We start from the raw sequence: 12,333 nt of genomic DNA, 5'->3' as shown, positions 1-12,333 counted from the left end.
CGAACTGCCGAAGTGGAAATGGGCGAACGAATTGCCGAGGGTGATATGGTCTCCTAACACAACAGAGTCTAGGGCCATGAAATTTACCCCATTCAAGCTTTTGTACGGCGAAGAAGCCGTAACACCCGAAGAAATCAAGCTCAAATCGTGGAGAATAGCTGAAGGGGCAGACAACATTGAAGAAGACATGAAGCCTTAGATTGACACGATCGAAGTAGGCAAGATATAAGCGGCAATTAACTTGGGCAAGTATCAAGAAGAGACGCGAAAGTGGAAAAACAAGAATGTGAGGCCTAGAGACATCAAAGAGGGTGATCTGGTGCTCCGAAGAATCCCAAAGGCAAAGCAGAAAGGCAAGATGCACAGCAAGTGGGAAGGCCCATTCATCGTCGCATCCATGGTAAAGCCGGAGGCCTGCAGGCTCCGCATGCTGGAAGGCACCGAAGACCCATACTCATGGAACAAGGACATGCTACAAAAGTACTATGTTTAGGAAATGTGTAAGAGCCACCGGAGGAAAATAACCGAAGGGGCTCGTAGAGTAGATTTTCTTTTCATGCAATTTCTTTTCACATTTGCGAAGATTCGCACGTTGTACCGAAGGGCCCGTACTCTTTTCCTCACAGGGAAAACCTTCGCGCATCCAAATTGGGAGCCGAAGGTGTGAGGTTTTTAATGAGGCGGAACGCTATGTAACCCCTTGTGAAATATAAACAAGGCCTCCCGCAAAAGAATCTCGAAGGAACAGGTACGCTGGGAAAGGCGCCGAAGCGTCTATCCCTCTTCGTCAAATTGACAAGGGGAGTCATCGGCGCAAATCAAAAGCATTAGCGCTCGAAAGAAGTAAGCACGAGGTGTAATCCCGAATAGGGGCTTCGCTCCTCTTAGCTTCACTTCCAAAAGAATTAATATAAATCTCTTCGCATGAAGAGCGAAGGGTGGAAAGTCCTGTCGCACGAAAGCTGAATGCTAGGAGCGACCCTCTCCGGCTAAAGAGCCGAAGGTCCCCTAACAAAGTCCTTATGTGCGAAAGCCTAAGGTGGAAAGTTCTATCGCGCGAAAGCCGAAGGCTAGGCGCGACCCTCTCCGGCTAAAGAGCCGAAGGACCCCTGTGAAAGTCCTTACGCGCAAAGCTCGAAGGCGGAAAACTTTCATCGTGCAAGGCCGAAGCCTAGGTGTGCATAATCAAAACAAAAGGCCGAAGGGGCTAAAATCCGCCGCAAAAGCTCATCATCCCCGCCAGTCGAGCGAAGGGGGGGGGTGGCGCTTCGCAAAACAAATTCACGCGCGACGTCGTTGCCGAAGAAAGAAACAAAACACGTTTGTCCCCTCGCCCGCGCAAAGTGGGGGGGCGCTTCGCAACATATATTTTTGCACAGTCGAAGGACAAACGGGAAAGAAGCATACATCCATTACAAATAATACATGAAATACAAGTTCTGTTTCCATTACAATAAGAACATACCTCGCGCAAAAGCGAAAAGACAATAATAAGTTACACATTAATCCGAGGCCTCTTCCTCGAAGACAATGTGGGCCACCTCAGATATGACTTCGCGGACCGCAGTATCTAATATTTCTTCAGCTGTTCGGCGAAGAAATGCTTCGAAGTCGTCCCTTGAAATTGAGGGCAACACAACATTAACTAGAGCACTCGTCGAAGATGCCTTTGTGACGATACATAAATTCATGTGGAGATAGTGGCTCTTCGTCCATTGATTCCGGTTTTGGTTCGAGGAGACCAGTGGGAGCACTATACGGTCTATCGGTGTCGAGAATTCGCTTTATTTCGCGACGAAGAGCACGGTCAGCAAGAATCTTCGCGTGCTTCTCTAGACCGCGCTGGAACTCAACAAAAAAGTGCTTCGTATCGGCATTGCGGTACTCGTAAATATGTTTCCTATATGCCCAAAAATCTTTAAATGATAGCCAAGGTTGACGGGCATGGAACTTCGCCCAAGACGCACTGGCAACAAAAAAGTCTCCTCGTTTCAGAACTCGAGTAAGAATCCCTTCGGTCACCTGCGCAGGGGCCAATGCAGGGTCCTGCGCAGACACCGAAGGTGTTAGTTTACAAAAAGTATTAATTACAACCAAAAGACCTCTACACAATCGCCGACAATGACCCTCACACCTCGCCAGCCGAAGGGTGAGAAGAGGACGCCCGTGTTTGGCCTTCGGGTGCTGGGGCTCCGTCGGCAGTTCCACGACCGTCTTCGCCAGAAGGTGGCACAGCAGTCCCACCAGACTGCCCACCCCCACCCACAAGTCCTTCAGCAGCCGCAGTCGACGCAACTTCGGTGACGATGGGCTCCGTGATAGCATCGGCTTTGGCCTGGAGCTGAACAACAAGGACTAGAAACAGTGAGCATACTACAAAACGAAGAAGCAACGCAATAGAGGAAAAACGAACAGTCACCTGGGGCTTCATGCGCTCGACCTCACGTCGCACAATAGCATGACCTTCTCCCTTGAAGAAGTGATCCATGAAGTTCTTGGCAATATTTTTGGCCAAGGCCGGCAGTGTCTTCGGACAGACCGCCTTCTCGCCCGGCCAGTGGAAGCTTGCGTCGTGGAGGGAGCGGAGCTGGGCCTTCGTCACTCTGCCTGCGGCGCCGGCCTCGGCAGGAAAGAGCCTATATACCGCGGCGCTCAGGGTGCGGACGGCGACAACCGCACTGATGTCTTCGTGGAAGTACGCCCCGGCGTCGAGCATGGCGTTGCAGGCGCGAAGCCACTGGAAAAACGACTCCAGGCCAACAGTATCGGTGTCCTCCGGAAACATGTCCGGAGCTACAAGCCCATACTTGGCAAGGAGGTCCGGAAGCTCCTCCTGCAGCTTCTCCGACCCGATCTTTATAGCTTCCTTGAAGGTGCGAAGCCGAGTACGCATCACCTCACGATGGGACTCCACGTCCTCGGCTAGTTTCTTCGCAGCCTTCGCTGCGTCTTCGGCCTTAACCGCCCGCTCGGCCGTCGCCAAGAGCTCCAAGGCGAGGGTGTCCCTCTCCGCGGCAGATTTTTCGAGGCGTTGTTGCAGGGCAGATTTCTCCTGCTCAAGGGCGGCCACCTTTGCTTCGAGGTCCGCGACAGCAGACTTCAAGCTGCTTTCGGCCGCCAGCTGGCGGGCCGCGCACCGCGCGGCCACGAAGGCCTTGAGCGACAGGTCCTGGGCGTTCTCTAGAATGCTCTTCAGCCCAGTTTCCATTAGGTCTTTTTCCATCAGCGGAAAGCAGAAAGATTCCCCCGCTTCGGCCAACAGAGTGCACTCGCGGTCTCGGCTTTCAAAACGAAGAGACTTCACGATGTTGCCGCCAAGACGCACGGCCGCGGGCTTCGCACCCAGCTCGTTGGCCACGGCCTCTGAATCAGCGTTACGGATGAAGTAGCTACTGCTATCCGAGGAGCTGTTGCTGCCTTCGCCGCTGCTTCCTTCATCCTCCGACGATAGCGCCTTGGCATCCTGGCCAGAAACAGGAGCTTCGCGCGCAGCCGACGAGCGATGGGGGGAGTCAATCTCAATGTTCACCTCTACGCCGCCCCCCTCGTCGTCACTTTCCAGGGCGGTGCTGAACTCAAGGTCTATGCTTGGGGGGACCGCCTTCAGCGGTGTCACTTTCTCAACAGCGAAGGGTGGCGCTTCGGCGGAGGGACGGCTATTGTCTCTGCTCACACCATCCTCGGAGTCACCTTTGCTCCGCAGAGGTGACTGTTGCAAGATATCATCAAGAAGCCGGCCTCGCTTCTTCTGCGCCGCCATGGCAGACACTTGCTTTCTCTTCGCCTTCTCCAAAGCATTCGTGGGGGCCGCGCCCTGGCCTTCGGCGAGCTTCGTCACGGCCACCCGCTGGGAAGCGGAGAGGCCCAAAGCGTGGAATACCCAGTTCCATCGAACACCGCTGAGGTGCCCCATCAAGGCTTTGTACTCATCCTTCGAGACCGACCCGACCATTTCGTCGGCCCGGCTCTCAATAACGACAGGGTCCACCCCTACATCGACGAAGAGGCACAAAATGTAAGCAACAGAGCGGGACGTTTAGTCTCCACAAAAAGAACAGAGAAATAAAAACTTATGATCGGCCCGAAGGTTGAAGACGGTCACAAAATCAGGTACTGGAATACCTTCAATCCATCGATCCTTGGCCAGCCAGCTGGAGATGGCCCAGCCGGCCCTGACGGGGAAGCACCCGCATGCGATGAACTCTTCGATGATATCGCGTGTGCTGAAGGTCTTGGACAGCTTCCGCAGCAGGGCAAGCAGAGCTCATCTTCGGCTCGGGCGTGAGAGGCGACCTTCGGCACATTGCCAAGAGCATGAATGTGGTCGATGACGAGGGGATGGGTCTTCGTGGAGGGATGCAACGCCACCTTATGATAGAACCAGTGGGATGACCAATCGTTGGCCCACTTGTTCTTGCTTGCAGCCACCGGGCATGGCAGGTTCTTGTGGAAGGCAAAGGTATAGCAGCCATATTGAGGGATGGCCGATATCTCCGCACCTCCCGTCAACTGTACGGAAGTCTTCTTCGGTTGATAATGAACCCTGAAGGCACGAGCAAATCCTTCGGCGCTCGGAGACAACCGGCAGGTCTTCGCCAACCACATGTATAGATTTAACTGGAAAATCGAGGTAGGAGTCATTTGATGCAAGTACACCTTGAATAAACAAAAGATGTCCACCACCACGGGGTCGAGGGGCATCCGAAGACCGGCGGTGAACAAATCACGAAAGATGACCACTTCGTTGGGGCGGGGATGAGCGATGGTCTCACCCGTCGGAGGTGCGCGGACATCATCCACGGAGACGAAGCCTTGGCGAGCCAGGTCGTCGAGGAGGGATGGCGTCATTTTCGACAAGCCAAGTACAGTGGTCATTGGCCCCTTCGACTGATCTTTCTTTGGCGCCATCTCCGAAGATGCAGACTGTTCCGAGGTTGCCACTTTCTTGAAGCGTTGCACCAAAGGAGTCGAAGAAGAATGAGCTCAGAAAGAACCTTCGCGAGAGGAGACGCTTGGAGGCCGGAATGCGAGCGTTGTGAGCAGTGACACACACAGTCGCGGCGCCGGTATTTAAAGGGGGGGGGGGTGCGGGCGCGACAGACCCAAGAATGCCAGTGCAGCGAAGTGAAAAGACGACCGCGCCCCCGCAACACGCGTCTAAGGCGAACAGACTGAGGGGCAAGTTTGTCTCTTCAAGCACTAAAGGAACGAGCTCCTAGACTCTCTCCCGCCAAAATTTTCTCCGCCAATTTTGCGCGCGAACTAACGGTCTAACTCCGAAAATTTTTGTTCTCTTCGGTGGAAGCGCGAAACATTTATACAGGTCAACACGGACCGCGCCCCGCCGACCACCACTGCGGCGCCTAGTCCGAAGGGTGGCGCTTCGGGGCGCCGAAGGCACCCACGAGGTCGAAGCCACGCCCCTCCTGAAGATCGGACCGTGGCCCCGAGGGGCTACTGTTGGGGACACCACCTTCGGTCCGGTCGCCGAAGGAGCGCGAAGATAAGAAGGCACGCTGGGCTGAAGCCAAGACCGAGGGCGAGCGAAGAGGATGCCGGTCTTTGCCGACCTTTGGCTCAGAAGCCAAGGACACGCGAAGATGGAACAACGCGAGCATTAAAGCGAAGAACAAGCCAAGGATGTCATGGTCTTCGTCGTGTCAGCCGAAGATAGCACGAAGCCCCCGAAGGTGGCGAGGGCCAGGTTGGCAAATGATGACATACGAAGCCGGGCCCAAGAAACAGTAGAAGTCCGGCTGTGATCCACTGTATGATGTAAAAATACGGCTTTGTCCTTAGAATATTCTAGGAATATAGTTGTTGGAGGGTATTATAGTATAAATTACGGGAATTGGTAGGTGAACCGTCACCTATAAATATCTGGATCTTGTATATTGATGGGATAGATTGAATAGAGAGAGAATTGCCTCCTACTTGGTTATTGCGCATTTTTCCTACTGTTGTAGTGTTTGTCCGTCTCAGAGATACTCTCCACCAACACATTAGGGACCTATAAGTTAATGTAATGCTACCGCAAAATCCAATATACAAAGGCAGGGGTCAACAATAGGCCTACCCTGCGTCTATGAGTTCAAATGGGTGGCGGACGAATGGCAAGTACCCTTCACCCCCCCTCCTCCGATGAGTCCCTAGTCCTTACTCCCTACACCTCTCCATGGTGCCCATCATGGGAGGCGTAGAAGAGCCTCTACTCGTGTAGCCTATGCATTGCAGAAAGTTGGTTAGCGTGGAGCAGAAAGAATAGAAGAGGAAATGGAGCAGAAAGTGGGTAGTATTCCCTCCGTTCTAAAGTATAGACTGTTTGTCGTTTTTTACTTCAAATTTAACCACTCTATTATTTAAAAATTTATGCAATATATCACTTCTTTTGTTGTGGCATGCTTTTCAATACAAATTTCTTCGAGAATAACTTAAATTTACTATTTTGCACAATTTTTTTAATAAAACAAGTGGTTAAACTTGATGTCAAAAAAGTCAAACAACCTATAATTTGAAACAGAGGAAGTACGTGCTTTGGGTGCTTGGTGGGCTGAATTAAATAGATGAACGAGCATATGACGAATATGTACATGTTTGAGGCCAATTTCAATAGAAGTATCATAGGAATGTCATGAGTATTAAATGGCATGCCAAGTCAGCAAATCTGCTGAAATAGCAGAGTCATTATGTGAAGAGAGGAGGATGAGTTTCATGAAAGAGAGTAGTGTCATCACCATTAGGCCAATCTCAGTGGGAGTGTTATAAGAGTGTCATGGACATTAAATTTGTAGCAAGTACCAATAGTATGGGAGAGGAAATAAGAGTGTCATAAAACGTGAGAGGAGTGTCATCACCATGACACTCCACTAGCACAGTTCTCAAGTTTTCAGTTTTGGTAGTTGTGTCAATAACACTCCTACTAACTAAGACTGGCCTGACACTCCTCCGCTACATTTATCAAGTTTTTAATTTTGATAACTGTGCGATGACACTGTATATTGAGACTGTTCTAATGATGCACAGCCTACTACCTCTCGCATTGGCTGTCTTTTAGCGGTTGCAGTAAAAAAAGTAAAAAATATTATTGATGATGGAGAGAGAAAATATATAGAATATAAAAAATAAGTAATTTGTCAGAAATGATAGCATGTTTAATTGCCCGCCATCAATTGTCACATTTCGTCTTTGGTGCCGCCACATGATAAGTAATCTGCACAGTTTTTACTCGAGGTGCAAGTTAATTTTTTTTGTCACAAGCGTGGCGCCGAAATTTGCCGCTAAGCTTCAGTGGCACCACAGCCGTGGCGTGGCTATCCATAACCTGCAACCAAGCAGGCCGTAAGTTCACCATTGCCCACCCCAGCCCTCACGCCCCACCACTACTCTTGTCGTTTGGATGCTCTTCCAACATATTGATCTTTCTCTTTTTCTTTGCTCACCATAAGAAATTTCCTTTCTCAATTTCAATATATATGAAAAAAAATGCTCCAGTAGATTGATTTTCTCACTTTCTATATGGAAAGAGAGATGAGATGTCTCCCCTTTCTATTGAGGATTGGAGAGAAATTATTGGGGATTGAGAAAAAATAAAAGAGAAAGAGAGATGAAAAATCAATCTGCTGAAGTAATTTTTTCGACATGAATCTCCTATATTGAGAAAAAATAAAAAAAAAAATAAAAAAATCAATCTGTTGGAGTCTGCCCAAAACACTGCCGGAAAGCGATGATACTACAGCCACCTAATCCCGCCCCCCCCCCCCCCCCCCCCCCCCGCGAGATTCAGCTCGCAGTGCACCAACAAAGTTGTACCCAAAATCTCGACTATGTAAAAATCAATGGCTTCCAACACTCCTAACACACCTTCAACTCCATCCAACGGACCGGATCATCCGCTTCAACGCGCGGGGAAGCGGACACCCCATCGCGCGCGCGCCCCGCGCGCCCGCCCCTCTGCCGCGCCCCGCGTTCGAATCCCCCACCCCGCACTCATTTTCTTCCCAAAATTGGCGTCGCCTGCTCTTCTAGACGCCGGACTCCCGCGCGGTCCTTGAACTGGCAAACCCGCACAGCGTGCCGCCGTCGCCTCTGGGTAAGGCCACGGCGGGTGGGGCGCGAAGCCAGGCAGCCGACGCTAGGCTGTGGCCCTTTCCGCGCCCCCAGCGACGCCACCTCCGTCGAGGGGCTCGAGGCCACGACCACATCGCGCGACGACCCCAGTGGCCCGCGGGCCGCCGACGCCGCGCCGCTGCCGGCGACTCGGCTGCCTCTGGCACGGCAGATCCCGGACGAGGAGGCGACGACCACCAACAAGGCACGTGCAATTTTTCTCATTCTTTGCTCAATTTTTTAAATCCGAGCATTTAGGGAGCTTTTGGTTGGTTTGATTCGTGCAAAGACATGTGTTGATGCTACTCCATGAGTGAATTTGATTGAATCAACACGAGCACGAAGAATCGAACCAATTTCGTTTTGGTGAGAAAAACTACATTCTTGCTCGTGATATGAAATTCCTGCAGTTTGAGTTCGAATTGAGATATGATTCTTTCGGGATAGCTTACGAACTCCACGGAGATCACCTATGCAAAGTTTGGGAGCGATTCCTTTTGATTTGGTCAAGTTTCGGGCGTTATCCTCTTTATTGATCCCGTCGTCCTTCTGTTCCAGGCTGCGGCAGCGGGTTTCAGGAGGAGGGTCGACGGGGATCATGGAGCAGCTGCTCACCAGGCAGCACCAGCAGGTCCTCACCAAGCAGACTGGCGGCTAAGATGGTGGTTGCTGTGCTCATCTCTGAAATCTCAGTTTTGGGTAGCTGACTATTCTTGCTATTTCCTGTTTGAGTTGCTACCCTTGTGGTGCATAGCTAGAACCAAATTATGAACTGAACAACTGACACTGCCCCAAACATACATGTAGTCGTGACCACAATTTACAATATCATAATATTGTCCCCTCATGCCTAACTGGTCAAGGAAGTAACGTCACTTATATTTTTTTTTATAATTGATCTTTCCTTACTATCTTGTTTGCTTTATCTTGTTGCAATTCTTGGAAGCTTTCTTGCAGCAGTTCATTACTGATCGTTATTCTTGGAATTACACAGTATCCGAATACCATGTGTATGAGTTCTTTAGGGTCAGCATACGCTCCCATTTGAGTTGTCGGCGAGGATATAGGCTGGGGTTGGCGGTATGGTGTTAATTTGGGCTCATTTGAGTTTGGAGATTCTGCTTGCTTGTGCTCTCCTTGGCATTAAGTGTAATCGATCTTTTAGCTGCCATGTTTTCAGGTTATGGTCTTATGTATCTCACCCTTTCCTTTTTTCAGGTTATGGTATGGATCTCTACATACGACTGAAGCTTGCGGAGGGTATGCAGCCACAGCCTAGCTAGGCCGATGGCCTATTGCCGGTGGCTGGGGACTGAACGGATCATTTTTGCCGCCACTTCCCACAAGAATGGCTCGACAATTTCTGCAGGTAGTTCCTTCCCTCGCGTTAGGGAAACTGCAATTTTCTCCGTGTTTCAGATTCAATGAGAGCTATTCACATATTGGGCTCTGTTGAAATCATATAGCATTCCTCAACATGCATCTGCGTTCATCGTTGACTTGTTTCCTGATCCATGAAACATTGCATATCTGTTCCTGTCGGTACCCTACAACTGGGGTACCCATTCCTACTGTGCCAAGACTCGCATAGTTATCCGTAACTACGCCCTAAGGAGCTGAGCAGCCGGACTCCTGGGTTCCGACTCCATCTCACCGGACCAACGGTCCCGGACCCGCTTTCCGTTCGGGGACGGGTCCGGTGTCACCACGTGTCCCAGAGGTGGAAATGCTCAGCGCCTGTGGCCGCGGACCCGGACCCCCGCAGGTGGGTCCGGGACCTCCACGTGCCATCCGGACTCCCGCAGATGCGTCCGGGACCTCCACGTGCCTATCCGGACCCCCCGTGAGCTCTCGGCTCAGCTAGCTGCTCGGGAGGGGTCCGGAGCCGCCACGTGTCACGCAGACGCGGGCGCGGGCGCAAGCCTTCCGCTGGAAGCTCCCTCACCCACCCGCATTAAGTGCGAGTGGTTGAGGCAGGCTCTGCTGCCGCTGGGCACGGGGCAGCTTTTGTCAGTCCACACTGTGGATCGCCAGTTACCGAGGCGGCTCGTCAGTTACCAAGGCAAGCACTAAAGACGCAGCGCCGCGCCCATGGGCGACGAGTCATGATGACCAGCTACTGACTGGAGCAACAGTGCACGCTGCTACAGTGACTGAGTCAGTAGTTCGGCGCTTCATCATGACCTCGACGCTCGGCTGCAGAGGCTAGACTCTACTCTGACAGGACAACTCAAAACCATCCCTGGTCAGAACCTACGCACGGAAGCCGACGACAAGATCTCCGGATCTGAGGCATTGAAGGCCAAAGTGTAGTTTATAATACATCGCCGGGTCCACATGTCGGGGCCCCCGCTCAGTGTACGTGCCCCCCTTGGACATATAAAAGGGAGAGCACGCCCGCTAGAACACAGACACAGATCCTGAGACTCTCTCGAGACTCCGCTGAGGATACACACAAGCTCACCCAGACTCAAGCAATACAGCACACAGTGGACGTAGGGTATTACGCTCCGGCGGCCCGAACCACTCTAAACCTGCTGTGTTCATCGTGTTCTTCCATGGAGATCGAACTAGTCACTAACTAGCCCCCGAGTACTCACCCTCTGGGCTTAGGCGGGTGCATTCCGCCACCCGGCTGTGGTTTACCACAAACACCACGACAGTTCCTATATTCTCCTACCCGCAAGTTTTTTTTTTGAGGTTCAGATTATTGTAGCTAAGTTATCTATGGCTGTGATGCAGTTTCAAATCATACGATTTGTTTCGGGCTTTTATTATACTCTGAATTCCGTTGATTAGATCGACACTACCAATTTCTGAAACTGAGTGTAAGACTGTTCTAAGATTTTAGGAAAACTGCATGTTTTCTCTGGGTTGAATTGATGTAAGCAATCTTAGGTTTTATTAAAGCAGGATAGCAATTAAACTTTTCCATCAGCACTGACTAAAAAGATATATGTTCTAGCACCATCCACTTTACCCAAATTTTCTTACCAATTTTTAGAGCCTATAACAGTATAGTATGCTTATCAAAACATAAAGCAAATCTCAGTTCTATCCATCTTAGTGCTTGCATCGTCCTGTCCATCTAGCATAGATGAGTCTTTACTTACGAGAGATACCTAAAGTTTGTATAAATGATAGTGTTGCTACAGGCAAAATGAAGCAGCAAAGAGGGACTATAACAGCTAAGCATTTTACCAGGTTTCATATGTTACCATTTTTTTTGCTAGATTACTTGAAATATGCTTTCCCATAATGTACTGCTATAGGTTGCCAGACTTTCCCGTTGTAACGCGCTTACGCAGTTTACCTGAACACTAATGAATATTGCCTTGACTTCAGCTTATGACCGGCTAAAAGACGGATGATGTTTTCTTGGTAACTTGTTCCATTTGTTCAAGATGTCTTGCTGCATAGGAAAGTATGCCGTTTCAAACTGACCACTACATCCTGAAGATCTTTTCTCCTGTCTGACAAGTGACACACAATAGTCAATACACTGTTGGCTATGCATTATTAGCAGGGATTTGTATGTGATCAATTAATCACATGAAGTATTCTACATTTTGAAAAGATTTTTTCCATATCGTAAGATAATCAACTCAATATTATTGGCTGGGATTGCATCAGCATCTCTTTTCTAGAAATTTTCGTTTTGGCTCCCACTGTAAAGAAATCATATTATCATTTTTTTTACCAGTTTATAGGTTCTAGAGTGAGCAAAACATATGAACGATGATTCTTGGACACAATTAAATATATTCTCAATTTTTTGGGGGTTTGATGGTTCAGATGCCTCTGGCGGCGATACATGACTATGCTTGCATCGCTTCATTCAGTATCAGCTTGTGAGATAGAGCCATCTTGGCATTTCTTCCTCTCTCTTTTTTTTGGTATAAACAAAGAACAATCCCTTGGCGTTTCTTTCCAAAAGATGTTCATATTATTGACTGAGGAGGTGTAGCAATACAAATGCTGTCAATTCTGTCAACAAGTCATGTTCTTACTATCATTGAGTGCTTTTTTTTCTCACATTTATTCTTTACATGGTCTATATAGACTGACGAGCTTGATATTTTCTTCAACACTACATGTTCAAGCCACCAAATAGAGAAGGCAAGCCACCAGGTGATTCTGTTGATGCACAATTTTGTGTCTTTTGGTCGTTTTGATGTGCATGGACAAAGTGTCACACATAGTGTTAGCTCGAGCAAGCTACTATGA

General features: G+C 49.8%; 1 long non-coding RNA gene across 2 annotated transcripts; it reads left to right on the top strand.

The window, feature by feature from the left end:
- The first annotated feature begins 8,666 nt into the window (after positions 1-8,666).
- LOC120708401 lies at positions 8,667-11,900 on the top strand. 2 transcript variants are annotated; one of them, XR_005689352.1, is made up of 3 exons: positions 8,679-9,186; positions 9,325-9,475; positions 11,452-11,900. It is a non-coding gene; the product is annotated as an uncharacterized LOC120708401 (long non-coding RNA). The 2 variants fall into 2 exon arrangements; XR_005689351.1 differs by lacking the exon at positions 11,452-11,900 and having other exon boundaries at positions 8,667-9,186; positions 9,325-9,624.
- Positions 11,901-12,333: the final 433 nt, after the last annotated feature.

This window comes from Panicum virgatum, chromosome 1K (genome assembly GCF_016808335.1).
Source record: "Panicum virgatum strain AP13 chromosome 1K, P.virgatum_v5, whole genome shotgun sequence".
Taxonomy (NCBI): domain Eukaryota; kingdom Viridiplantae; phylum Streptophyta; class Magnoliopsida; order Poales; family Poaceae; genus Panicum; species Panicum virgatum.
This window is presented reverse-complemented; position numbering and strand designations above follow the sequence as displayed.